Below are 27,970 nucleotides of genomic sequence, written 5' to 3' on the forward strand. Positions count from 1 at the left end.
GGCAGTGACAGTGATAAAAGTAAAACACTATTTCAGTTTTGCAAGGAACAAAGCATTTATTCAAATTGCAATATATTTGGAAAAAAAACCAAGAAATAGTTAGTAGATATTTCTCATACAGCCCTGTAGTTTCTACTACAACTAAATTGCTTGTTAACTTCTATGGTTTTCCCACAGTAATAGTCTTCCAACTATAGACACAGATTATCACAATAATCTCTTGCCCCAAACTCCACAACAGAATTTTATAAAAAAACAGATGAAAAGTAGCAAATTAAAAGGACTAAGATCTGATTTTGTGCAACATAATGTTACCAAAAGGAAGTATTTATAGTAATAATACTCAAAGATGCGTTTTCAAGATTTCATCATTCTGAATATCAAATTTTCTGCAATAGTTTCAAAATCCAAAAGAAAATGTTAGTAAGTAATGATGAATTTAGGATTATATTTCTAGGTATTTCCTTTTCTAAACAATGTAACTTCTCCCTACCCACTGGTAATCTGATGTACAAAATCAAATTAACATGAGAAAGAAATATTATGATACAGCAAAAAATAAAATCGAACTAAACATTAGTCTAGACTTGTGAAATTAAGAACCTTAAAAGTCATGTACTGGCATTGTGCGCAGTGATCCAGTTAATTTTGCTTAAGGGAGAGTTTTGGATAATCTGCATACTTAACATGTTGTACATGGTTCCCTGCGATTCATGGAGAACACAAAGAAATGTTTAAATAATTTCCTGTATTTTTTCCTCCTTTAGATCCTAGGCAATTTCCCATCACATAAGTATAGTCAGATTAATAATCTCAATTTTTAATGAAACTGGCAGCATTTGCCATGTTATATTCACATTCAAATCACTGAACTCAGAATCCCTGTCAGGAGAGCAGCCCAACTGAGCCTGTTAGCTGTTACAGACCAGTAAGTTTATCTTGCAGAGACTCTTTGGTAGCCATATGATCCAAACAGCTTAAAGCCTGGAGTTCCTGTGGGTCTGACACCTGAAGACTGGCAGAGCAAGGCAGAACAGCAGCTACTCCTCCAGCAGGGCGTACCTCATCAGACAGGGTCATCACCAGCAACGCTACGAGTGAACACTTAACCAACAAGCAGAGTTTTTGCTGTCGAAGCTGGGATGATTAATGTATCTTGCACTGGGCGTTAAGAAGCTCCAAAAAAGCCTCACACACAGCAGGAGCTCCAGGTCAACTAGAGTGTTAAACCCCAGAGATGGTCGTAACAGAGGATATTGCTCCCAGGTAAGTTGAAAACGCTGAGTGCTTCAGTGTATGCATGCTTACAGTAGGAACCCATACAGAGCGAAAACAATTTATATTTCTATAAAGAAATAGAATTTTCTATAAAGAAATAGTTCTACGTGGAGTGGCCCGATTTTAAGCAAGCAAAATACTATAGTGGAACAATACATAAAAGTCTGTAATAAAAGAAAACACAGTTTTTCTGTTCTTTAACTGAAAAACACCATATTCTTAACTTATACAACCACTTCTGTGGTAGATAAAACTATAAAGTTCGGAACGGCAGAATTTATATAAGTGCTTCCTAATACTATTTATCTCTAGTTTTTCATTTGCAGCAGAACAATGGATTGAAATATTCAGAACTGCAAATATCACTATTTCTTTTGCTCCCCAATAAAACAGTGGATTTTACTTCACTTTCATCTTGACAGAGTTAAAATTTTTAAATTTAATAAAACATTAAGAACACTGTGTTCCTTTTCAAGACAGTGCACAGCAGGTGATTCTCCTGAGATTCCTTTGCAAACGCTGCCAAAAGCTTTTGCTTCTGCCTGGATGCTATGCCAGACAGTTAGCATACATTTCTACTGAAGTTCTCTCCATCTTCAATGACCAGAAAGAAAAAAATGATTCACTTGTCTATTGAGAGTTTGAATGCAGGACAGTATAAGAATTTGAAACCAGTATTTTGGAAAAAAGACAATGGTTAAAACCATTGATGAGATTCAGAGATAAAACTTTGAACTAAACTCTGATATTGAAGCAAACTGGACAATCAAGAGGAGAAAACAAATACAAAAACTCCAAGAAAGATGGTACTAGTTCCTAAAAATATCAATCTAGACGACTAGGATAAATAGACCAAAAAAAAATAATCTTCCAAATTGGATTTGATAGAGAATTAAATTTCATCACTAATATGGGAGCAGGATGGAAGGGAACATTCGTTATTTTAAGAGAGCAATCACTGAGCAAAGCAATATACAGAGATGACATCCACTGCCTGAAGGAGCCAGTGATCTAAGTCGGGATGACATCACAGGTCAATTTTGTATTTTTACATTTGCAAATACGATCTTTACGTGAACTAGTTCTTCTTAGTCCCAAACTCCCTAAGTAAAACAAATCCACGCACAGTTATAACTGCATACCAGGGCAGAGTGTAAAATGCCTACTGCAGCAGGAATGCAATCCTATGTAGGATTCTAGGTACAGGAAAACTGTCATCTAGGGCTTTTTGGATGGTTTGGGGTGGAGTTTTTTTGTTGTTTGTTTTAGTTTTGTTTGTTTTACATAACTGTAGGTAGTTTGTTTCCAAATGTACTACATTTCTCTTGAATGCCTTTTGCTAATAATTTTTAGCTGCACACTCTGCTGCAGAGGAAGTAAGCTGCACTCAATGTTCAATTCAATTATTATTCCAGAATAATGTTACATTTTAAGCATGTTAAAGTAGACAGGAATAGGCTTGCATTCCCCAGTTAGGTGAAAGCATGCTTTGCAGTATCAGTTAATTTTATTTTCCAGCATTTAGAATACTAAATATTTTTCATTCTTAGAAAACATAAAATCAGTTCTTTCAGTAAAACTGACACATTTACATGACTGAAAACTACAATGCCTCAGAGAACCAAGGAGACTCTGACAATCTCTAGGTATTCAGATGGGCTCCTTCCTACATATTAAACTCTTACTCATCATCACCCATTCCTGGAAAATGCTTCTATCTTCATTTCTGTGGTACCACCTCCCAGGAGGCCTTTCATACTTCCCTGGGAGATTTCTTACCCTCTTATGCATTGTGAAAAGACAGATAATTTATTAAAGGACACCTGCAACACAGATTTGCTACCTCCGTGGCTGAACAACATTTTATTCTTGAAAAAGGTTATCTTAGAGACAAGGTCCACCTTTCTTCAAAATAATACAAATTTCACATTCAAAAAAAAACCCTGAGACATATAAGTGAAGAAATGAAGAAAAACACCTCCATATTTAATCTGCTTTTATGAAATTACACAAGGAAAGCTCCTTGCTCCTCATACTCAGCAGATTTGCTATGCATGATCTCTGACATACGCCCTGTCAAGGTTTCATCTTCCTGCATTTCCTTATATTGAAGCTTATGCTCAAGAAGAAAACCTCCTGATCATGCAAGAGCAGCTCTTCTAACGCATCAGTTTGGAATCCCCCAGACAGTCACCCCAGATTTAACCTCTCCTTCCTGTTAAAATCTAGCTACTTTGAACCTAAGTTGCAATTTCAAGCCACCAACCTAGTCCAAATTTGTACTCCTGAAGAAAGCTGTGTCTCTCCTTCCTCACACCAGAGCACTCATGTTGGCTACATGGAGATCCAGTTCAGGAGCTGACCTATGGTGACCTCAGCTCCATGAAAACCAGGGGCTTTCTTTTGAGGGCTGCAGATTTAGCTCACCTTCCATTAATACATTGCACATTGATAGAAATTTGTACTTACAGCCACCGTTTCTCATTCAGAGGTAAGACTTCTCACAGCACCCTCCCTCTTAAGATGTACATTTACTGGTAGCTATTCACACCAACATAAAAATTGGAAAACTTGTCCACCTGAAGAAAGAAAACCAAATTGATTTTGGAGTGGAGGGAAGGTGAGTCCTCCCAATGAATCATTTCACTGATGTAGATCACTGGGTAGCTGCTCGTAGACGTTGACCAGCACAACACAGCACGCAAGTCAGTATCAGGTCAGAAAAGGCGTATGTTGGCATCCCATAACCCACACCTCCGTCCCCTCTGCTAGACGAGGCAGAGCCATGCACTGCTGTTCACGCAGACAGACACTGCTTCTGCCACTCTTCAACGCTCTAGAATCTCATCTCAGTAAAGGGTATTTCTGTTTTTGGGCTGTGCTCGGTTTTAACAGCTACTGAATTTTAAACCAGAAGTTACACGACTGCGCGGTGTGCAAAGCGATGGATTCTGGATCGCTGTCGATCTTTGATGTACTAAAACCTGCCAGACTCACATTTCGACAGAAAACTGATTGTTTCCTTAGAACCTGGTGCCCTTCTATTCTGTACAGGTAAGTACAAATTTGTATGCATGTGTCTGTATGTAAGTCTATATACTGGAGATCATTCTTAGGAATAAGTACATCGAATACTCTTAATTAACATGAAAAGCATGGTTTGAGCAACACAAACACCTTCCTTTCTTGATCAATGTAAAACCACTACTACAGGAACTGATCACCAAAGCATTTTGTGTACATGTTACATTTAGCTCTTTTAGAAGTCAGCATCATCCTAGAGATACACGTTTACACAGAAGATGCTGTGGCCCCTTCAGTCCACTAGATCTACTAAAATATCCAACATATTTTGTGTTCCTTGCAAATCTTTACAATTTGGAGAGGAAAAAAAAAACACTGAGGTAGATTCAGATTGGATATTAGGAAAAAATTTTTTACCATGAGAGTTGTAGAACACTGGAACAGGTTGCCCAGAGAGGTGGTGGATGCTCCATCCCTGAAGACATTCAAGGCCAGGTTGGACGAGGCCCTGAGCAACCTGATCTAGTTGGAGATATCCCTGTTCCTTGCAGGGGGGTTGGACTAGATGACCTTTGAAGGTCCCTTCCAGCCCTAACCATTCTATGATTCTATGATTTCTCTTTCAGCCGTACAATAATAAAAAGACAAGAGTGGTTCAATAGACTGCCAATCGCACTAATATGTGAGCATACATTATTAATCCCTTCAAATAGATTATTATCCAGAGGAGATGCATTTTCCAACTGGAACAAACTGCTCATCCTCATAGCAGAGGAGGTTTAGAATTTTACTCCAGTTGTAGGAGGTTTGCCCTAAAAAATTCCATATCCTACCACTACCAAAACCCACCCAGAAAAATAATATACCAAAACATAAGGGTTTTAAACAATTACAATATTTTGCACAAGAGAAATCCATGACAGAAGCCTGATGGCTATTAAAGTATGCACAATCTATGTACTCCTGACAAAAACCCCTCCACGTATTTTAAGAAATTATTTTCATACATTAAAAAAAACAATCCATGTGAAGTATGGTTGAGGTTATACATTGAGGTTATACACACAAATGGGTACAATGAATGCTTGGTAGTCACATGCATGTGTTGTCAGACACAAGATTAATTATTTCATGGAAAATAAACACATGATATATTGGTTTCAAGGGACTAAAAGAAGTTAGTTTTTTACTTATCAATTAACACACTAATCTAACCTCGGCACAGAAGTGACTTACTATGGTCTGTAACAGAAAACATGCTCGCCATCTTCTCAGTTTCCAGGTACAATATCCAAATCACAAAGTGGAGCAATGGCACCTAACAAAGTAATGGCTGTTCAGCACCAGTACCAGTTTTCTCCACAATAAAATCCAAACTTTATCAGATGGGTAATAAATGAAGACTAGACACAGGTTATTAAGTTATTATACATCACTGAAACTGCAACAAGACAAAACCCCATTAATTGCCCCAGTGAAATATGACCAAAAGAGGAGACAATAGTCAAGTGTTGGTCTCCCATTGCTTGCTCACTCAGCACTGAGCAGACTACCAAACTCACCTAATTCCATACATGGAGAACTGATCCAAACCACCCTTCTTGTCCTTCCCTCTCCGCTCAGTTTGTACTGGCCCTGCCAGTCACTGATGTGAAGTCTGTTTCCAATTGCTGGTCTCAGCACACGTCCACATGACAAAAATAGGGAGTGGCTAAGAATTTTCCAGAGACACTTAAACCATTCGTGGAAAAGATGGATATAAACCAGCATAGTTTGAACTTGTCCTGAACTACTTAAAAATCCAAAGGATCCAAATAAGAGAAAGTAAACAAACAAAAAAAACCACCTCAACAAGCAGTTATTACTGTAGTAACTGCTGTCAATATCATTTATTACAGCACCATTTACCAGCTACTCCCAATATCATTTATTACAGCATAATTTACCAGCTACTCCAATTAAAAGACACTATTTTTTTTAAAAAAAATTGTCATTTCCCTGACAATTGGAAACTTTCAGTGTTTAACCATAAAATAAGGATAGAATTATCAGTAGTCAAATTTAGAAAATACATTTTTCCAGAAAATAATTTTTCAGGTAATGTCAAAGCTTAACAGAGATCTCATCAGCTCAACTTCCCTCACATCCCCTGCTGGAAGTTACACAGCCTCATGCGATGCAACACCCTCTCTCCAAACTGGTGCACGTGAGAAAAATCATCATCCCTACAGTGCTGCAAAGGTGACATTAGATGAGCAAAGTCATTTGTGTAGTGTCTAACAAGAGTTGCAAAAATAACAGTCACTAAATTATTCTTCAAGTATTACTCAAATGGCAGCACAGTAAATAATTGCTTGTAAAAATCTCCCTCTAAAAAGTCCAGTATTCCTAAATTGTAATTTGTTCTGACAATTGATCTTCGGCTACCCAGAAGCCTTGTCTGCAGGAGCAGGAAGATAGATGCCAATTGCTATCTATGTGTGAGTCCTTGTAGATAAAATTAAATTAGCATCATGTTTTTCCTAATGAGCATGGAACGAATATTTGATACTGTACAAGCTCTGAATCATTTGGGAATATTTAACAATATTTTGGGCAGTTTCCTCCTTTAAGTCCACAGTTGAATTATGTTAGTATTTCTGAGTTAAGCTCATTTTGTGCACAAGTACATCTAGAAATAACTGAAAAACAAAACGGAGATTTGTTTCCAGATACAATGATGACACAGATCAGATTAATTTTCTAACTTCTGTCATGCAGAAAAAAAACACAACTAGTGACAATACTTGAAAACATCCAGTGACAGATAGAAAGTTTTCTCCACAGGCACAGGCTCTTAAATCACCTTCCACTGGGTAGAAACTAATTTTAGTGGTAAGTATTATAGAATCACAGAATGGTTTGTGTTGGAAGGGACCTCAAAGATCATCTAGTTTCAGCCCCCCTGCCATGGGCAGGAACACCCTCCACCACACCAGATTGCTCAAAGCTTCATCCAACCTGGCCTTGAACACTTCCAGGGACGGGGCAGCCACAACTTCTCTGGGCAACCTGTTCCACTGCCTCGCCACTCTCAAAGTAAAAAATTTCTTCCTTGTATCTAATCGAGATCTGCCCTCTTTCAGTTTAAATCCATTGCTCCTTGTCCAGTCAGTACACGCCCTTGTAAAAAGTCCCTCTCCAGCTTTCCTGTAGGCCCCCTTTAAGTACTGGAAGGCTGCTATAAGATCACCCCAGAGCCTTCTCTTCTCCAGGCTGAACAGTCCCAACTCTCACAGCCTGTCTTCACAGCAGAGGTGCTCCAGCCCTCGGATCATCTTCACGGCCCTCCTCTGGACCCATTCCAGCAGCTCCATGTCCTTCTTGTGTTGGGGACTCCAGAGCTGAACACAGTATTCCAGGTGGGGTCTCACCAGAGCAGAGTAGAGGGGCAGAATCACTTCCCTCGACCTGCTGGCCACGCTGCTTTTGATACAGCCCAGGACACGACTGGCTTTCTGGGCTGCCAGTGCACATTGCCGGCTCATGTTGAGCTTCTCATCCACCAGCACTCCCAAGTCCTTCTCCTCAGGGCTGCTCTCAATCCATTTTCTGCCCAGCCTGTACTTGTGCTTGGGATTGCCCCTTACCCACGTGCTGGACCTTGCACTTGGCCTTGTTGAAGTTCATGAGTTTCATTCACATGGGCCAACCTCTCAAGCCTGTCAAGGTCCCTCCGGATGGCATCCCTTCCCTCCAGTGGGTCGACCACACCATACAGCTCAGTGTTGTCAGCAAAACAGCTGAGGGTGCACTTGATCCCACTGTTCATGTCACCAACAAAGATGGCAAACTGCGCTGGCCTCAATACTGACCCCTGAGGAACACCACTCATCACTGGTCTCCATTTAGAAATTGAGCCGTTGACCACAACTCTTTGAGTGTGATCATCCAGTCAATTCTTTATCCATTGAGAGGTCCATCCCTCAAATCCATGTCTCTCCAATTTGGAGACAAGGATGTCATGTGGGACAGTGCCAAATGCTTTGGACAAGTCCAGCTAGATGATGTCAGTTGCTCTTTCCTTATCCACCAATGCTGTAACCATTCATAGAAGACCATCAAATTTGTCAGGTATGATTTTCCCTTAGTGAAACCATGTTGGCTGTCACCAATCATGGCATGCAAACAGCATAAATACACACACACACTAGACAGATATGCTAGCAGACAAAGATTTATTAGTAAGAAACGTGATTCTTAGCAACTTGAATTGGGAAAAAAGCGCAAAAGTCTCTCCAGAATTGCTCCCCCACACCATATCTGACTCAATTTCACTAACAGGAGAGCTCTTGAGTTGCTACATCAGTGTTAAATACCACAAAATATTTTCCTCCTGCGTTAACTGTTCTTTCTTCTTTTGAAACCACAAAATATTTTGCTGCATGCTCTATATTTAAGTTGTTATCCCAGTAACTCACAGGTATTATCTAGTCAGGGAGGGAAGATGCACTAGATCAGGACACATGAGTTACCATTATTACCACCTTCTCAGGCAGCAAAATTCTTCAAATATTGTACAAGTTTCTATGAATGTTACAGAAGCTCAACAGTGACACTGAAGGATAAATCGAGTACTCCCTCACTCAGCTGTTGCCAGCCTCACGGCACTGTTGCAATTACACAGGACACTTGCACCTCCGAGCTCTATAAATTTCAATTAGTATTGTTATTTGTCAATATCTGGTATCAGCTAGCAGCAGAGATACGGAGGACATCAGACACATACTCATGGTAGATCAAGCCATTTCAAAAGGTTATTATTAAAAACTCTTTTTTTAAAAAAAAACCCTGCATCACTGGGGGCTGGGGCATGGTCCCTTACTTGAGAACAGAAACAACCCACGCTCCTTCTCCTTTTAACCCCTGAAGAAATACTTAAATACATGACATTTCAGAATAATTATGTTCAGAAAGAAAAAGCAGGTAGATGAATGAATTAAAATTGGTTTATGTAAAAAAAAAAATAAATAATTGAATTGTGTCTATGTGTTCCAAGCTGCAGATTTCAACAGTTTTCATTAGGTTTAAAAAGAAAAATAAATGGGATCTTCATTACAACATAGACCTTGAAGACTACTACAGCATTCTGGGCCATTGCATACAGATCAGTTTTGTTTTGTTATCAGAGTGCTATGATGACAGACTCAATAAGACTTCATCTCTTACATCATGTTAAACCTGTAACCACCACCACTTACTCTGAAATTCAGAGCTACACTTGGATGACCAGCTAGGAAAGTCTATCATCCAGTCCTTCTTATAGTGTATAATGTAGACTGGCACTATAGGATAACAACAGGAGGGAGAATAACAACAAATCTAGAGATACTCTAGAAAGTAAGCACACGTTCTGTGGGTTGTGTTTTTTTTTATTTTTAAGGTAAACGTTAAAAATACAAATGAAGTTAAAGTTTTACAATGTAAAATGAGGTTTTACAGTGTACAACGGGAGTTGTGTTTCTAACTGTTACGATTAGACTTCAGCTAGACATGACTTACAAAATGCATGAGAAGCATTTTAAGACTCCTCTTACAAAAGGAAAAAATAAAATCACAAAAGCAAATTTTAGACGTGAAGCATTATAGTTAATTTTGAATTTCACTATCATCTTTGATACAAACATATTCTCTGAACATATTTAATTTAGTAGGGAAACTACAGAAAAGGAAACATGATATTTGGAATAGTAAATTCTAATATTTTAATAAAAATCTCACCTAAAAATCTCTGCTTTTTCCTACATTGTCTTTCATTTCTTTTGATCAACATGCAAAAATAGCAGAAACATCCATTTACAAAACTAAGATGTGCATCTCATCCTCACTGTGGTACAGAAAACCAACAGACTTCTAAGAGCAATACAGGCTGAAAAAACCCACACGTAAGTATGTGTGTAATATACATTATGTAATGCCGTATATGTTTTAATTAACAAAATAATTTTACATATAACTTCAGACCACAGTGAGATCTGCTTTCTCAATATACAAGTAAAACACAACAAAATGAGAAGGGATATCCAACCTAAAGCGAAGACCTGTAACCCAGTCAGATTCTCTGGGGCTTATCTCGAGGGTGCTGGCACACATTATGACCACTGGCAAACTGGTTAAGTCCAGAACGGAATTTCTGACTTAGGTACAAGCCATAGAAATCAATCGGTGGCGAAAGAAAAGGATACGCCGACAATGCTGAAATCCCACAGCGCAAAGGTGACCTTCATTTGCCCAAACTGAGCATATGACCTGACAAAGTCAGGGACCACACAGAAGCCACCACTTTCCCTTCCATAGGAAGGACACTTTAAATAAAGTGTGTGATTTTAAAGGTATTGTTGTAAAACCACAATGAAACTTAGAAGAATTTGGCAGTAGTTTCCAGTATGTTAGGAAACAGTACGAGTGCTTTGCAAGCAAACTGCTACTTACTTCTCAGTATTTTTTAACCTAGTATTGCGTTTGGTAAAAATAGTCCTATGCTATTTCTCTTTTAAGACTGTATTAGAGAATAGACGCCCTTAGAGAATATTTTCTTAACAATATCAAACTTCAGATATTTACAGCCAAGATCTTAAACACAATGAACTTACGCCAGCAACCACTTTCTTTAAAGTATTGTCAGATATAAAAATAGCTGCACTGTATTCCATTTACAAAATGCAACTCATTTGTCTGATCACAGATTTAACTGAATATTGTTAATATAAGTCACATTTTTAACACAAGTATACAGTTGTGGTACTAGCTGAACGAATAACTGTTTTGTTAGGGAGCATTTAACTACAAAAAAGTAGTCCAAGTTTTATGACACTTTTCAATTACATTGTGTAACCATTTTGGGAGGCACTGTGAAACACTTCGTGCAAATGAGAAAAAAAATAGAAAAGTTTTCAGGAAGTGAAAAGTCTTAGGAATAAGCTGGGAGAGAAGTGACTGATGACCTGGGGCTTCTAAAGCATTCAAATTCCACAGATTTAAAAGCAAAAAATTAGGCAAAGATAACAACTTCCCCATATATGCAGCACCTAAGTAAGAAGGTTCAAGTTCAGTGGAGGTAGAGAAGATCAGGCACAATCATTCTTCTCTTCCTCAAGCCAGGGCTTAAAACGCTTTTGCTAACACTTGCACTATGCTCCTAGGTACTAGGATGCATACGTCCACACTCCATATCAAGTAACTGTGCAAACTCTGCTCTACAAAATATTATTTCAGTGCATTTTTGTCAGGTAAAACATAGGCTTTGTACATAACTCACACATAGTGAATCATAGGCATAAGGGACCTTAAACACAGCAATAAGTATTAACTTCTTGGAAACCAATATTCTTGCTCTAATGGTAACGGCACTTTTTCCAGTAACAGCCAGGCTCCAGCAGCAGCTATTGACTTTTAGTTTATTTTGCTTGGAGTAAAAAAAAAAAAACACCACAACAAACCTTCAAAATGCTTACAGTTTATCATTTCCCTGTGATATTAGGTATTGTATGGAAAATAGGTTTTCAGTCTGTTTACTCTTGTCTCCCTCTTTGGAAGAGGCATTCCTACATCCGTTCTTCAGATAAATCCCCTTAAATAAGTAGCAGTTAAAACACATGGGTCCCAGAATCTTGTCTTCTGCAAGAAGCAGCAAGGAAGGTGAAAGAATCAACTTCAGTAAATCATCAAATGGTATTTCCAACAGGATTAGCTAGAATAAACATTAAAACACTTGGGGCAAAACAAAGTTTGGAAATAACACTTCTGCATACAGGAAAAATCAGAAAACACCAGTGAGAAGGAAAACATTGTTAGGTTTTGTGCTTGCTTAGTTTGGGGTTTTTTTTAAAACAGAAGTCTTACAGCTGAAGAGGATATGTATCACTCCAAAAGAGTAGAGGTTGGCAATATTATTCTCTAAAATAAGAAATATAATTTATGATTCAAGATTGAGAAAGGAATTTGGGAAAGCTAATGAAAACCAAGACTGCTACTGCAGGGTAACAAGAATACATGGCCAAAGCAGATCATTGCCATATAGGTTTTCATCCTTGTATATGTAACTGGAAAATACAGGTTACATGTAAACATAGGACAAAGTAATAGCATAATTGAAACCCACCCAAACCAGCCATAATTACATAATAAAGTATATGTAATTAAAAACCAAGTTATTCATATCTTGGTACAATTATTTTTTCTTTTAACTACCCAATCTCCCCCACTAAGCACAAAATTAAGACTAATACTAAAATCATCAATTTATGACATTTATCTTAAGGTTATCTTGGCTCTGAAAACAATTTATTAATTCCAGCTCACTCTAAAAAATTATATCAGCTAATCCTAATGGATGCAGTTAGCACTTAAATGAAATTAACGTATCAACATCAGTCTTAAAGATACTCAAGAAGCTCGCACAATTGATGCATGATTTTACATAAAAGCTAGAGAGATACTAGAACAATAGGAGATTAATAGGCTGCGGTATTTTAAAATTAAATAACGGCACAGCAGCTCTCACAAAGTCACAAAGAAGCAGCTATGAACGGAACATAAACTTCTAAATTGATGCAATAGTGTACTCTCTTGACAAACACCCTTAGACTTAGATGATATGGGACACGACAAAATGTTACCACCAATAAATGTAGTACCTTTTCATGAAGACTTTTACTTAGCCAGAAAGATACTTTCTTCATTTTTACATTTCTGCAGCTTCTTCACTGTATTTTTTAATAAAAAATTTAAAACCTCCAAATGCAATTTAATTCAACAGAGGCGTATCAATGAAGATGGATTTTCTCCTTTTCCTTAGGAAATAACAACCATTTCACTGTTTCAGATGTCTACAAAATACAACATGTGTCTTATAATTTATGCTACATGTATGTGTATGGTTAAAAGACTCTCTTTTTGGAATGCAGAATGAATGTACAGAAAAAATGGTGAGTAATATCATGAAAATTTGGGCAGGAAAGATGAGATGGTTAAGCAAATGAAGGTTAAAATCAATAGCATTCCACATTCCAGCTGGTGTATTATGACCAGAAGCAACAGGCATCCCTGCAGGTTTCTGTGGAAAGCTAGAGTGCTCCGTTGCTTCACAGGACCTGAAAAAGATGGTTTTCCTGTCTCCCCCTGGCAACCACTCATTCCCACTATCTCCTTTGGACCAGCACACTAGTGTTCAGAAAATCATAAAATCGAGAAATGATATCAGATTAAAATTGCCTTTTTTGTTGCGTTATGGCCAGCACAAAGAAGGACAACTACACACATGGTGGCTCTACCCCTCCAAGGGATGCACGAATTCATAACAGATTAAAATTGCCATGTGATCATAACCTGAAAAAACGGATGATATTTTCTATTTCAACTACATTAAGATCTATTCCATCCCAGCTGCATCCCTTGCATTCCACCTACTTTTGATCCGTGAAGATACACTTTGAGACTGTAAAACTTGGATCCTTAGAAACCAACTCTGAAAAAGCAGCAATATTCATGCATGTAGGAGTTAAATTAAAGTTTCTCCTTCCCCAGCAGGGGTGACTCAGGCTACAGATTTTCTTTTTTAATCTCACATTCTTTCTTTTGATTTTAAAATGGGTTATATCCTTCAGAAACTCAGTCAACTATTTAATCTACAGTAACTACATGGATTTCCTTATGCCTTCCCTCCTCATCTTCACAAGCACATAAACCATTGCTGAAGTACGGACTGAAGTCTTCACATTTGCAACTACAGAGAATTACTGCACTTGATGGTAACAATCAAGCAAAATCTGAAAAGCACTTTATGCAACTTTCAGTGTGCTGCATTATTTAACTCTCTAGTAACCCAGTTTAAATACTTCCTGCTACGGTTACAGGACCATTTATCCCCTACACCACGCATCACTCCAAGCAAGCACTGCTTCCTCTCAGCATTCCTCTCGCTCAGAGAGAGAAGGTGAATTTAGCTCTAAGGGCAGAAGCTGGCCTTGACAGAGAACTGCATAGAAAGAAAACACTAAGTGGTGCAACAGAAGTTGCAGGTAATTGACAGTAGGTTTTCCAGAAATACTTAACCTTGAATTTCCTTTAACAGAGCAGCCCCTTCAGAAGTCCCACCTACTCCTCCTTATTACCCAAGACAGTAAGTGCAACCCTTCAGATCTCTGCAGGCACAAGCTGCATCTCTGGAGACAAGCACATGGCAAGACAGAGGCCAAGCACCCTCCCTGACCTCAAAGGCCTATAAAAATCCCAAATGGCAAAGAGGGGTGGATATCCAACAGCTGAACACAGTCTCTTCCAACACAGAGGGCAGAGGACTTTAAAGCAACAGCAGGTAGCAAATCTGAAATAAAAAATTAAAAGTGCAAAAGCATAGTGCTTTGCATTGCACATGGTAAGCTGTGGAACTCCTCATGGATCCTAAAGTTCTATATATTTAAAAAAAAAAAAGAAAAAGACAAAAGAAATAAAGTCAAGGAAGAGAATGGCCATTTTTAAATTTACCATCTTTGTTCTGCCATTCCCTGAGCTACAAGTTACTGGAGACTGGGAGATCATACTGGAGAAGGTATCCCTACATCTCTGTCCTTATCCTACAGTCTTCCCTTGTCGTCTGCTGTTAGCGCTGTCAGAAAAGATCCTAGGCTTTTATCAAATTCTGGACTATCCCAGCACAGCTGCTGTTCTACTCGCTAACGGTATTTCTGTTAAGTAAGCTGCAACAAGAAGGAATTCGCCAGTAGATAACCATATATGCACATATCAAGCAACAGACAAACCTCAGTCAAAAACTGGAAAAAAAAACAACAAAAAGCCCTGTAGCAAACTAGGATAACTTTTCCTCTTTCTTCCCATAGCTTGTTTTCTTCAGAATAACAGCTATCATTGCAAAACCCCAAAAAGCTATTTACACATAGAAGGGGGAAGGTTTTCTGAAAGGTTTAGCAGTAATTAAGTAGTAAGGTATTAACCGAACAATTATGTTTATTCAGGCCAAAGAAATGTTTCATTTTAATTTTTAAACACAGCCCTCAGACATTAGTCCACATTTCACAAACTATATCAATGTGCTCTAGCAAAATCAAATGATTAAACTTAAAGCAAAATAAACAATTTATTCAAATTTTCCATTGTATATTTTACAATCTGCCTTAAACTCAGAAGAGAACTAAAGCCAATTGTTTCATGTACAGATTGGAGAATGTTTGTTTTTACAGTCACAGAAAAAGAAAAGCTGTGATTTATTGCCAGTCTTAACAAGGACAGATGTTTGATACTGTATCTTTTGCCGTATACCCACCAAGAGTGAAAGTCAATTAACTTCTTTACATTATTCCAGAACATCCAGTCTATGCACTGAATAGAAACTTACTGAACTAATGCATTTAACTGAAACAAAAGTATAAAGTCTTTTCAGAAAGCCATTTTGTTTTAAGAAAATCCATAATCCTTTACAGAAAAATGAACTGACTGTTAGAAAAAGCTAGCTCCTAGCTTTTTAAGAGTAACATTTTTAATATAGGTTTTCTTTATGCATATACTGTTTTGGAAAGAATCTCGGTGCATCGGACACAGAAGAAACTCATCATGCTGAGTTCAGCCCCTTACTGATCTCCTTACCAATGAGGATAACAAGACATGCTGCATTTGAGAAGTATCTACCTTGACACAGAATATTCTAAAATAAAAAAATTTAAAAAAAAATTTAAAACTTGTTGTTTAACATCTGCCAGGCAAACCACAACAAAATTCCAGTTTACATCATCACAAGCGTAGATTAAATTGAGGGTAAGGAAAACAGAAATGGTAAAAGTCACGGTGGTGATGCTGCCTGTAAGTCAGAAAGTCTTGGTTCAATCGCAGCAGCTTTTATGGAACTCCAGCTCAAAATGCTGTACCAAGACAAGTATTGCGGCATACTGTGGCGACATTCTTTCCACAAACATCCATTTCTCACCTTGGCTAGGGACAGCTATGGGCTGAGCAAGCAAAGGTATTTACATTCCCGTGACTACAAACCTTTCCTTGTGAATTCACAAGAGAATACTGTAGGATTCTGTTTTTGTTTTGGCTTATTACAAGTCACCAGTAGGCAGCTAGAACAGGGTAAATCCTACACCTGGCAACTGCAGCCTTTCAAAGCGTTCATGAACGTGGCATTGTTTGGCTCTCTGGAAGCTGGCACTGCACAGAATGCTAAGGGCTGCATTTGAGCAGGGCTGAAGGCAGGACACAAATAGAACGAAGCAGCAGAAAAGGAAGCAGTGTGCAATGATGCAAAAAAATCCTATTGCTGATTTGTATTCTGCCTGAATACGAAGAAGAAAGTAAGAAAACCTCCAGCTCATTCACATGAGGAATATAAATAAGAGATTCAGTAAAGAACTATTTTTCTAAGTGTTGGCATTTGGAAAATATTCGAACCCTAGTTATAGAATGAATAATCATAAAAGGCAACACTTGTTAATCACAAAATTGGAGAGTTCCAAGATTTGGAAACAGGCCCCGATTTAATGCTAATGTTACATACAGTTTGTGTAACGTACACAAATTGAAGTCATAGTAAAAGACACATACTACAGCAGGTGATGGCAACTGTAGATAACTATCTGCCATGGTGGATGTGATTGTATGGTACATTTCACAATAGCTATAACAAGTTGAAAGGCAGAACTCGAGGACCATGAACAAGGGATTATTTTACAGACATTCAACCGACAAAGTCACAGGCACTGAGGAAAAATTAGTGTCAAGGAAATAACACAAACAGTGAAGCAAAATAAGCAGCACAGTGGAAAAGCATTTAAATATATACCACAACCGGGAAAAGATGAAGCAGATTTGCAATTCAGCATCTTTTCAAGGGGTATTTATGACTTGCAGCTCCCCCTTAGAAAACATGGAAAGGGAACTCCTCCCTGTTGAAGCTTTGCTGTTTAAAGGAGGAAAAGCAAACAAACAACCAACCCACACCAGACATATTTATGCCTCTTCATAAATAAAGACCATATCTATAGCCACAAGTAGAGCACAACAGTAGGATAGGAGCCGTAGAACAAAATATGATTTATCCACATAAGGTGCCTTTCAGACAGGTTTACTCCAGACCAGATCTAAACTGCTCTGTGCACTGAATGCGCAGTAGCAGCTGGGAGTGCATCTTCCAGTTTATTTTACCCAAAAGTAAGCTTTTTTTTTCTTCTATAAAACTGCTTCGTAACATGAGACACGGCATAAGAGGAATAATTAGGAAATTCACTTCAAAACAACGCTCGTGCTCCAAACTATAGCACAGCGAACAGGGCTGAAAATTGAGACCACTATCAAAGACTTTTTGGTGTCAGGTGAGTCTGATTTTCAGAAGGCAAAAGATGTAGACTACCATACGCTAACCCATCCTCCAGTTCTTTAAATTTTGTGCTTATCTCTATACAAAATTGTATCCATTCATTGTTCCTTCAAAGGGGAACTGTGGGTTACAAGTTGTGCAGAAAAGGGCGGCTATCACTAGGCTATGATAGGAAGAGGCGAGAGGCTCTCTTGATCTTCAGAGGGAACCACCAAAAAAAAAAAAAAAAATCTAAAACCAAGTGATATTTCTTACATTTCAGTAAAGATTTGCTATCTTTAGATGTATAATTTGGTAAATAAACCTCTTTTAAATCAAAATCTATAAAAAGCCTCATTGACATGTTGGACACATCCCAAGAGTCTACCTTGTCCTGCTTTTAGCTACACTCAAAAGAAAGCAGAGAAAAAAGACAATCATGCTAACAAACTCCATCCAAATGGGTTACGGGTTGCTGATTCCAGTAGATCAATAAAGGTGAGGTTCCACGTTCCTAGTTCCAGCCAGTACCAGGACTGAGAATGTATTTCCAGCAAACACACACAGCATGAAGGGACGTTACTGCACTGTAACGTGCCCCGTGCATGGAGACGTACACAAGCAAACGGGTCTCTCAACCAGCCCTGAGACCTCGTCGTGCCTTCCGTAGTTGGCTTGGACCTGCTGGTCTCTCTAGAAGCCAACTGGCAGACCTTTTGTGCTCTCAGTCTCTCTCAGATTTATGGCTGCTTCAATACCTGGCTCCCAAGCATCTTACCTATTCACCAGCCTAATAATCGTCCTGCTTAATATTTATCATCTTAATATTGCACACTGACACATATCCACGCAGCATATGCATGCACTCTGGTTGCTGACACCCCTAGGAGTGTGGGCCCCTATGACCCAATGGTCCAACTCCAGTCTGGGCCGTGGTCCAGCACTGGCACTCAGCACTCCTTATACACATATGCATACAGAAGAGAGCCCCCTCACCCAGGAAAACATGACGAGCCCCTTCATTCACAGAATCACAGAATGTGATGGCTTTTTTCCTTTTCAATTTTTGTACTGAAATTTTAATTAGAAAACATTTTAAAGAATTCCTTCTACTATCATGTGATCTAGCATTATTTACAGGAAAAAATATCAAGAATCACAGAATGTTAGGGATTGGAAGGGGCCTCAAAGGATCATCTAGTCCAATCCCCCTGCCGGAGCAGGACCACCTAGATCAGATCACACAAGAACACATCCAGGCAGGTTTTGAACATCTCCATAGAAGGAGACTCCACAACCTCTCTGGGCAGCCTGTTCCAGTGTTCTGTTACCCTTACTGGGAAGAAGTTCTTCCTCATGTTTAAGCGGATGTTCATTCCTCTATCCTTCTGTCTTCCTATGCTTGTTCCTCCCCAAACGACCTCAAATCCTCCTTTACCATCTTTGGTCCTTTCCCTAAACGTTCCATAGTAAGTCCTGAAAAATTCCATAATGCTCTTCCCCTCAATCCCATAATGAGTCTCATGGAGCTGATCACCTTCCTGTGGCACTCAGGAAGAGTCAGGTCAGGATGCTCCATGTCTCAGATTATTAGGATTTCCCCAGTTGCCACCATTCCACTGGGTTTGTGTGGATGAGCCTTTTATCACTCAATCTAATATTCCTCCCCAACTTAAAATTAAAGCCAGAGTTAATTGCACTATTATACACTTTGTACCTCAAATACTCAGGAGTTAAGGTGCTGTAATATGAAAAAAATAATAATTGATATAAAGATTCATTTTAAAGCCTGCAAATCAAATCAGAAACTTATCAGTATGTACGTCCCATTCCCTCTGCCCTTCAAAACATGAAGAGAAGTTAATTTGTAATGGCAATAAGGACTTGCCTTGACCAATTAACGACAGCTTTCCCATAGACAGTACAGTCAAAAAAGATCAAAAAATAAAATTCAAGTCAAATTGTCAGGTTCAGCAAAGGCTCAAGTATTCTTCCTTGTGTTACCAAAGTGCACAAGCGTAAGCCAAACTCCTTTGGGGTAGGAACTCCACACGCACCGAACAAAGCCTCTGATCTGACAGAGGCAACATATGAAAGAAAACGCGTACACTTTCTCACACAAAGGAGGAGTACAACAAGACAGCATTTGATAGCACGACAGACAGCTCTCGTTTTCAAGTTTCTACTGACAACACGAAAGAGAAATACGTAATGTGAGCACGCTCGAAGGGAGTCCCTAGCAAGCACAAGAGGTACCACGGAAGTCAAAGCATCTCCCTTTAAGTTTACAAGCAAATGAGCACAGAAGGTTAGTGTCGAAGATGGACACAAGTGGAAGACAGCAAAAAGATGACAATAGATTAAGAAGAAGTGGAAAGCTGTAAGGTTACTCCTCAGCCCAGAGAAAAGCCAAACAGCTGAGGGTGTATGTACAAGCCACCACAGCTGGTTTAGAGGAATCACAAGACATCCGTTTCCCATGAGAACAATCATCGAGATAACACATTCTTCACTTGTATCCCAGAGATCAACAAATTTGTCAAGGACTGGATTAAAAAAAAAAAACACTACATAAAAATCTCTGCAAAAGCAGAGAATCTCACCAAGTTCAGATCTTGGCAAGATCCACAAGCTCCAAGATGCTGCATTTCAGGCAGCTCTGAAAGTGCCACGCCATTAAAAATTCACCTTTGGTAATATTTGTATTAACTTACCAACCTGAAAGATCTATAGCCCACCCACATTAACACTTTGTGTCCTTTGCCTGCTGTTAAGGTTCTCTGGGCTCCTCTCTTTTCTGAATCCTTCTCATGTCGGTCTATCCTCACTCAGCAAGCGCAGTCTTTCTCCAATCTAGTCTCTTCCTCCTCCCACTTTCACTTTCAGGATTTCATGGCTTTTTTTCCCCCCTCAAGTCTCCATTATTCTCATTCTATCTTTCTGTTATTCAATCCACCAATGCCTTGCAGATAGCTTACGAAATGTATTTAGCTACAACTGTTCTAGCTGAGAGCTCAGTAAAAGTTCAAATCCTTTAAAAATAAATTAATAAATATAATTTCACTACCTACCCAAACAGCTAGCAGACAAGTAACACGTTTTAACCCACTTCCAAGAGAACAGCAAAATAGCCAAAGAACATGTCCCACACTCACAGACTAACCAAACAGTTGAGTGAATTCGTAGACTGACTCCAAATTCAGAACTAATAAATATGATAAAACACAAAAACTGTGCAGTTAAAAAAAGTCACTGTTCCCACAGTGCTATTATAGGCACTACTAACTAAATGAAAGGGAAAAATGCAGAACTCCTTCAGTTTTTCAAGTTTTATTCAACAAATGGCTTCCCAGTTAGAAAAACCAAATCCATACTGCTGCTGTGCCTTCCGCATGCAGGTGTGCACATGGCACAGCAGGATTTGCAGCACAGGGCTGGCAGGAACGCAGGACTGCACCACTCAGCCTCCCCTGGCCGTGGTCCCTGACCCTGCGAGAACAGATGCTATACCAACATTGTCAAACTCTGAAAAGTGATGATTTAGGTTTTGGCCTGTAATTAGGAGTTCCAGAAATAATTAGTTCAAACTCACACATTTCATCCTGCTAATATTTACAGTAAGACTTTTTTTTAAAAAAAATAACTAAGGAATTTAAATTCCAAGGGTTATTTCAGATTGTTTATTACAGTAAACTAGCTTGAATTGCTTGCACATGACAACAGGGTAAAACTACAAGGTCACTCAGGAAACAACACATGTTCACCTGCTGCAAATCCTGTATGCATGCTCTTACATACAGGAACTGTAAAATCAAAAAAGAACTTCACTGCAACATCACTAACTTCGCAACAATTAGTAGCAAACTTTGCTCCTCTTCTCAATTGTCCTGTGAACTTAAGAACTGAAACTTCCTGGGCAATTTGTGATAGTATTTCACTTCATAAATTAAGTATCCTAGTGAAAATAAAGTGCTATTACTATGACAAAACGTCATCGACTTCAACTGAGCTCAAATAATTCAGAGAATCCTCGGTCTTACAAGAAAGCAAGCTTTTCTATGATACAGCAGTATCTTCTGATCACTGCACGTGTCATTTCGAGCGAGGTAAACTATCACAGACTCATGGAGTTAGGTTAAGTTTGGGATTATAAAGTGTGTATTAAATGTCTTAGGAATCTTGGAAAAAAACCTTCAAAACTCAGTTATATTCTAAGCTTTGTTAAACTGAAAGAAAAAAGCATACCAAAACTATTAGCTGGAGGCAATTTTCTACTACAAAAAGGATTTTCTGAAGATGCACACATGAAGCTACCATAGGATACTCTTCTAGTATACATTTCCAAAAATCATAGCTAAAAAACAAATACCGTGTGTGCCTCTTAGTTAATCTAAGCTAACCTAAAACCCCCAAAGTACAGATTTTTTTCCCCTCAGTTCTCACAGGGCAAAATTTAGTGCTGGTTCTATTGTTGCACTGAATCCAAAGTATGTTCCTGCTTGGTAAGAGAACAGCTGATATAAAATTGACACTCCAAATTAAAACAGACCCTTATTAAAACACTTTGCATTTTAGAAAGATTGCAGAGGAAGGGACAGTTACATGGCCTCCTGCCTTTCTGACTATGGAAACTTGTACAGACCCCTTAATCACAATCAAGGCTGTCAAAAACACACCACTACTTGGTACACAGAAACAACACTGTTTGAAATCAGCTTCTCCCCTTAATGTCTTACAGATGTCTTGGCAAGGTTGGCACTAAAAAAATCCCAAGCCATTCAACCAGCTGCTTTGATTTTGTTATGCCTGAACATTCACACGTTGAGACCTCTATTCTGTTTATGCCTTGAGTCAGTTTAGAGGTTTTTGTTGTTTATTAGCACGAGCAGCAGTTTTTAAACGATTTCTTGCGATAGAACTCCTGTAGAAATAATTCACCCAAATTAATGAAAATGAAAGCAAACCTTGGAAAAAAAATCAATCTTTATTAATATTGTATGAATGTCCATATCCATACAATGTAAGTTGGGATCTTTTTTTCCAAACCTTAGACATATAACCAACATACAGCATCTTAACAAGTAAAATAAAACTGAGCCCTTAATAACGACCCCCATGCATGCTCATAGCCTGGAGCAAACACCAAGTAGCTCAGCCCACATTTTTACAGCTTGCCTTCCTTTAACAGCACTGTACAGCCATTGCGACCACCTAACTTACAGGCCTTAACTGCATCCGCACCACAGATCGCAAAGGAGTACTGCGACCAGAAAGGACACTTTTCAACGTGCCTAGTCGTATCTAGGCAACTCACTTGTTAGGAGAAGAGTTGTTTTCAAAAAGTAGCAAGAGAAACACTGAAACATATGTAACTTAAAGGTATCTTTTTGGCACTCCAAAGACCAAACGTAATTGTCAGCTTGGAGCCCAATCAGTTCAAACTGCTGGTAGAAGGGGATGAAAAACCAGCTGTCCATTATTTGCTTTGCCTGTAAATACTATCGTTGGAGCCATCTTAAGTGCTCACAAGAAGAACAACACATCCCTGTGGTCTTAACATCAGGTAAATCATCACTGATGCAGTTACTATACTACTGAACTAAAAGCAGAAATTTTTCACTTAACACTGGCATCAGCAAACATAAAGGAGTAATTTTTTAACAGGTTGTGCTACAACTCATTCATCAAAAATCACATCAAATATGGAGTATTCACATCAAAGTATTTATGAATATATAATATAAATATTTATTCTGATGTGTATATCTTATTATACATTAAAAGTACCCTTAAAGTATATGAGAGAATTATTAAATTAGTTATTCTTTTCCAAGATGATGCCTCTATTACAGCTGTATTAAAACCAATTGAATACACCTGGTCTTGAGAGAAGGAAAAACAATTACAGACAAAAGTGATGAGGTTTTTTTGTTTTGTTTTGCTTAAACACTCATTTCACAGCCCCCTTCATATCATTCATGATAAGCAGGTACGGGTTAATTTCTACTGTTATCATAAGCTTTGGCAAAAAGCTGGAAAGCAGTTACAGCGAAAACTGTAGAGCCTATTGTGGCCAGACTTCACTCAAGGCCTGTGATTATACATACTTATCCCATTCAGTACCCTGTGCAAAATACAACTTGCTGTACAGAGCGACTTCGTCTGCACCATAAAACAACAAAACAAAACAAAACAACAACCTTCAATGAGAAAGGCTTTGCAGTGTAACATACCTAGCAAGACACAAAAAGAGTCAGGAAAATTCTACCACACGCTCAGGCAAGCATTTGTTAATCAACCTGTCTAACACTACAGGCTATTTTGCAGGATACCTTGACCCATATTTGCATCTCCAAAGAAGGAGAGAAAAATTGGAGACAGATTAAAAGCCTAGACCCCTCTCTCTTCCACCCACGACTTCAAGGATAAGATTAGTCATACACACAAACACTGCACCAAGACTGCTTGTGCTTTCTACCAGGTGCAGCAGGAGGAACAATGAAAGAAAGGATCCAGGACAGGCACCTCTCCAGCTGACTCCGTGTGCTAATTTGGCAGAGAGAGCGCAAAAGCTCTAAATGAAGTCAGGTATATCCATTAACCATCATTGTCTCATTTTTTTACCTATATAATTTAGAAACATTTCCCATTGTGGTGTTTATTCTTGAAGTCACGATGAATGTTTTAAATTTGCTATTTTGCCCTGGTTTGATTTGAGGGTGATTTTAAGGAAAAGAAATAGTAACAGATTTTTCATTCCACCACGTAGCAAATAACCAAAGAGGGGCATGCTTCCAAACACCCCAGCTGCCTACCGCATCCGTTAGATTATTCAAGGAGTTATCAGAAGCACAAGTTGACACTTAACTGAATGGTCCAAGAAGTGAAGTAGTATGACAGGCTAAGAATCTCAGAAATCACATCCACACAAACTTAGGATTTTCTGCAGCTGCCTGGATTTCCAAAGGTTTTGTGACTCAGCATAAGTACCAGCTCACAGTATGTGCTGCACAAACTCCTACTGGGCCTCTATATGCTCAGGAATCTGGACATGAGCACCCGCTCATTGCATCCAACCTGCAAAATCTACAAGGCATGCACATTAACTCCTAAAAGCACTGCATTTCATATACACTTCCAGACCAACTCTACTGAAAGCCTAATTCTCCCAAAATTGTCAAACTTGATACACATGGAACAATCCTGGAGAACCAATTTAAATGTCCTTTAAGCACACTTATCAGTCAAACTAGTTCCTGGCAAACACTCAGAGGCAATTTCATGTTAGAGTATTACAAAAAGCACTGCACTATCACACTGGATGCTGATGCCAGACATCTTTTGATCAGTCTTTCACTCTCCTATTCTCGGATCCACCGCCACATTTGACAGTTCTTGTTATTGCCATTCATAGACGCACAGAAGAGTTTGAGTAGGAAGGGACCTTAAAGATCAGGTTGCTCAAAGCCTCATCCAACCTGGCCTTGAACACTTCCAGGGATGGGGCATCCACAGTTTCTCTGGGCAATCTCTTTCAGTGCCTCATCATCCTCAGAGGAAAGAATTTCTTCCTTAGATCTGATCTAAATCTGCCCTCTCTCAGTTTGAAGCCATTGCCCCTTGTCTTATCCCTACATGCCCTTGTAAAAAGTCCCTCTACAGCTTTCTTACAGAAGCCTGCCAGTACTTAAAGGGGGCCTACAAGACCACCCCAGAGCCTTCTCTTCTCCAGGCTGAACAGCCCCAACTCTCTCAGCCTCTCTTCTTAGGAAAGGTGCTCCAGCCCTCTCATCATCTTCGTGGCCCTCCTCTGGACCTGCTCCAACAGCTCCATGTCCTTCCAATGTTGGGAGCCTCAGAGCTGAATGCAGTACTGCAGATGGGGTCTCACAAGAGCAGAGTAGAGGGGCAGAATCACCTCCCTCAACCTGCTGGCCACACTTCTTTGGATGCTGTGATGGTTTGATGGGGGTTCTGGTGGCAGGAGAGGGAATTTGCTCCACCAGATCGGACTCCCATCCCCCCTCGGGATTGAGCCAATCAGCGCCTCTCCAAATTGTCCTATTTAAGTTGGGACAAAGGAAACAGAAAGGTGCTTTTGCCCAGGAGCAAGGAGAAGGGAGGAGGGCACCGCCCCTGCTCCCCGGTTCCCGGCCGGGCGGCTGCCCACGTCGGGCTGGTGCCACCCACTGAGGATGGCGGCGGCAGAGCCGCTTGGGGAACTCAGGAAGCGCCCTGCTCCCGGGGTGTCCGCCGGGCCGAGTTTACCCAGAGAGGACTGAGATCTGAGAGAAACAGTCACACCGACACCAGGTCAATGAAGATGGAACGGGACGAGGTGTGCCAGAGCTGAGTTTCTCCTGTAATCGGTGGCGAGATGGCAGGCAGCCCCCCTGCAGCCAGGATGGACTCAGTGGAGCAGAGACCCACTCACAGCCCGTGGAGAAGCCCACATTGGAGAAGAGATGCCTGAGCCTGAGAGAGGTCGTGGAGCATGGGATGCACAACGAGTAACTCTTAATAATGGAGCTTGGGATGCACGACAAGGTCATGAGGCATCTAGAGTCCGTGGGATGAGCCACGCTGAAGCGAGTGGCCACAACTCCCTAAGAATCCGAGACTGTGGTAAAGCCCGCACTGGAGCAACCCGATGGGGAAGGACCTGCAGGTAGGACTCACGCTGGAGAAGTTTGTGGATTTTTCCTCGCGAGTAGGGGATCCACTGGAGCAAGGGAAATGGTGTAAAGACTCCTCCTCCTTTAAGAAAGAAGCTGCAGTAACAACATGGGATTAACTGACCTGCACTCCCCCATTCCCTGTACGCCTGCACTACTGGGGGGGAGGTAGAGCCGGGAAGAAAAGGAAAGGGAGGTGGGGAGGTGTTGTTTTTAAGATCTGGCTTTGTTTTCTCTTTATCCTCTCAAGTAACTGGTTTTGTTTCCCTTTGTCCTTTTTAGGTAACTGTTGATAAATTGTTTTGTTTTGAGAAAGCCGAGTCTGTTTTACCTGGGACCATGGTTGGTGGGTGCTCCCTCTGTTCTTGTCTCGACCCTCAGTTCTTTTATTATATTTTTCTCCTCTCCACTTTACTGGAGAAGGAGTGAGAGAGCAGCTGTGTGGAGTTTAGTTGCTGGACCAGCCTAAACCACAACCGATGCAGCCTAGGATGTGGTTGGCTTTCTGGGCTGCCAGCGCACATTGCCGGCTCATGTTGAGGTTCTGACCAACAAACACCACCTTTTCCTCCGTGCTGCTCTCAATCCATTCTCCACCCAGCCTGTACTTCTGCTTGGGATTGCCCTGACCAGTGTGCAGGACCTTGCACTTGGCCTCATTGAACTTCATGAGGTTCACATAGGCCAACTTCTCCAGCCTGTCAAGGTCCCTCTGGATGGCATCCCCTCCCTCCAGCATGTCAACTGCAAGCATTCAGCTAAGGACACTTTCAAACTCAACATTAAAATAACTTTACTGCTACACAGATGTCCTACTTGGTGTATTTGGTTTATGTGGCATGGTTTTGGCAGCAGGGAGGGTGAGGAAGGGGCTGCAAGGGTGGCTTCTGTGAGAGGACACCAGAAGCTACCTCCACATCAGACAGAGCCAGCTCTAATTCCACAAAGGACGCAATACACTTAGCAATATTTTTGTAGTTATAAGCATCTGTTGAATTTGTCTTTGATCTTGGTAGCAATTTTTAAAAATTATTTTACAATTTCATTTATCATTTAATTTATCATTCGTTTAACTTCATGAAAATTAGCACTTTAATGAACTGGAGAAAGCTCTTCAGGTATGTTCCTTACAATCCCCTTTAACGAGACACTGTAACAATCAGTAAATGCTATTCATTAAGAAACTGAAAAAAAATTACAGACATGAAAGACTAGTGAGAATCCTTAGAAGATACAACTTCTTTTAGACAACCAGCAACATCTCAATGGTATCACTGGTTGAAAACAACAATTATTCTCAGCTGCCACAGTGGTGCCCCTGACCCATTAAGGCCAGCCTGGGTCAAAACATGATTACAGAGATAGGAATCTAGTTTATTGATCAACCTTCAAACAGCACTTCTCCTACCAACCACACAAAGCAACCTTGGTGCAGGTGTCTTATCTGCTTCTGGCCCTAAGCTGAAACCTGGTAACTTCCTACCCATACTACGCGGATGTTTCGTTAATATTATCACGATAGTCTCACCTTCTGTGCAAGTTCTTTCTTCTATCTCAGTTTATTTTAATCCGTTTAGTAAGCATGCATGACACCTGGTTGTAGTACCAGCTTACCTACATTATTTGATACAGAAGTTTACGATGT

General features: G+C 39.7%; 1 protein-coding gene across 5 annotated transcripts in view; it reads right to left on the bottom strand.

The window, feature by feature from the left end:
• The window catches only part of ASAP1 (ArfGAP with SH3 domain, ankyrin repeat and PH domain 1), a 134,249-nt gene that overhangs the window by 82,175 nt on the left and 24,104 nt on the right, over positions 1 to 27,970 (bottom strand). The gene's annotated exons all lie outside the window — the stretch shown is intronic.

This window comes from Tauraco erythrolophus, chromosome 3 (genome assembly GCF_009769465.1).
Source record: "Tauraco erythrolophus isolate bTauEry1 chromosome 3, bTauEry1.pri, whole genome shotgun sequence".
Taxonomy (NCBI): domain Eukaryota; kingdom Metazoa; phylum Chordata; class Aves; order Musophagiformes; family Musophagidae; genus Tauraco; species Tauraco erythrolophus.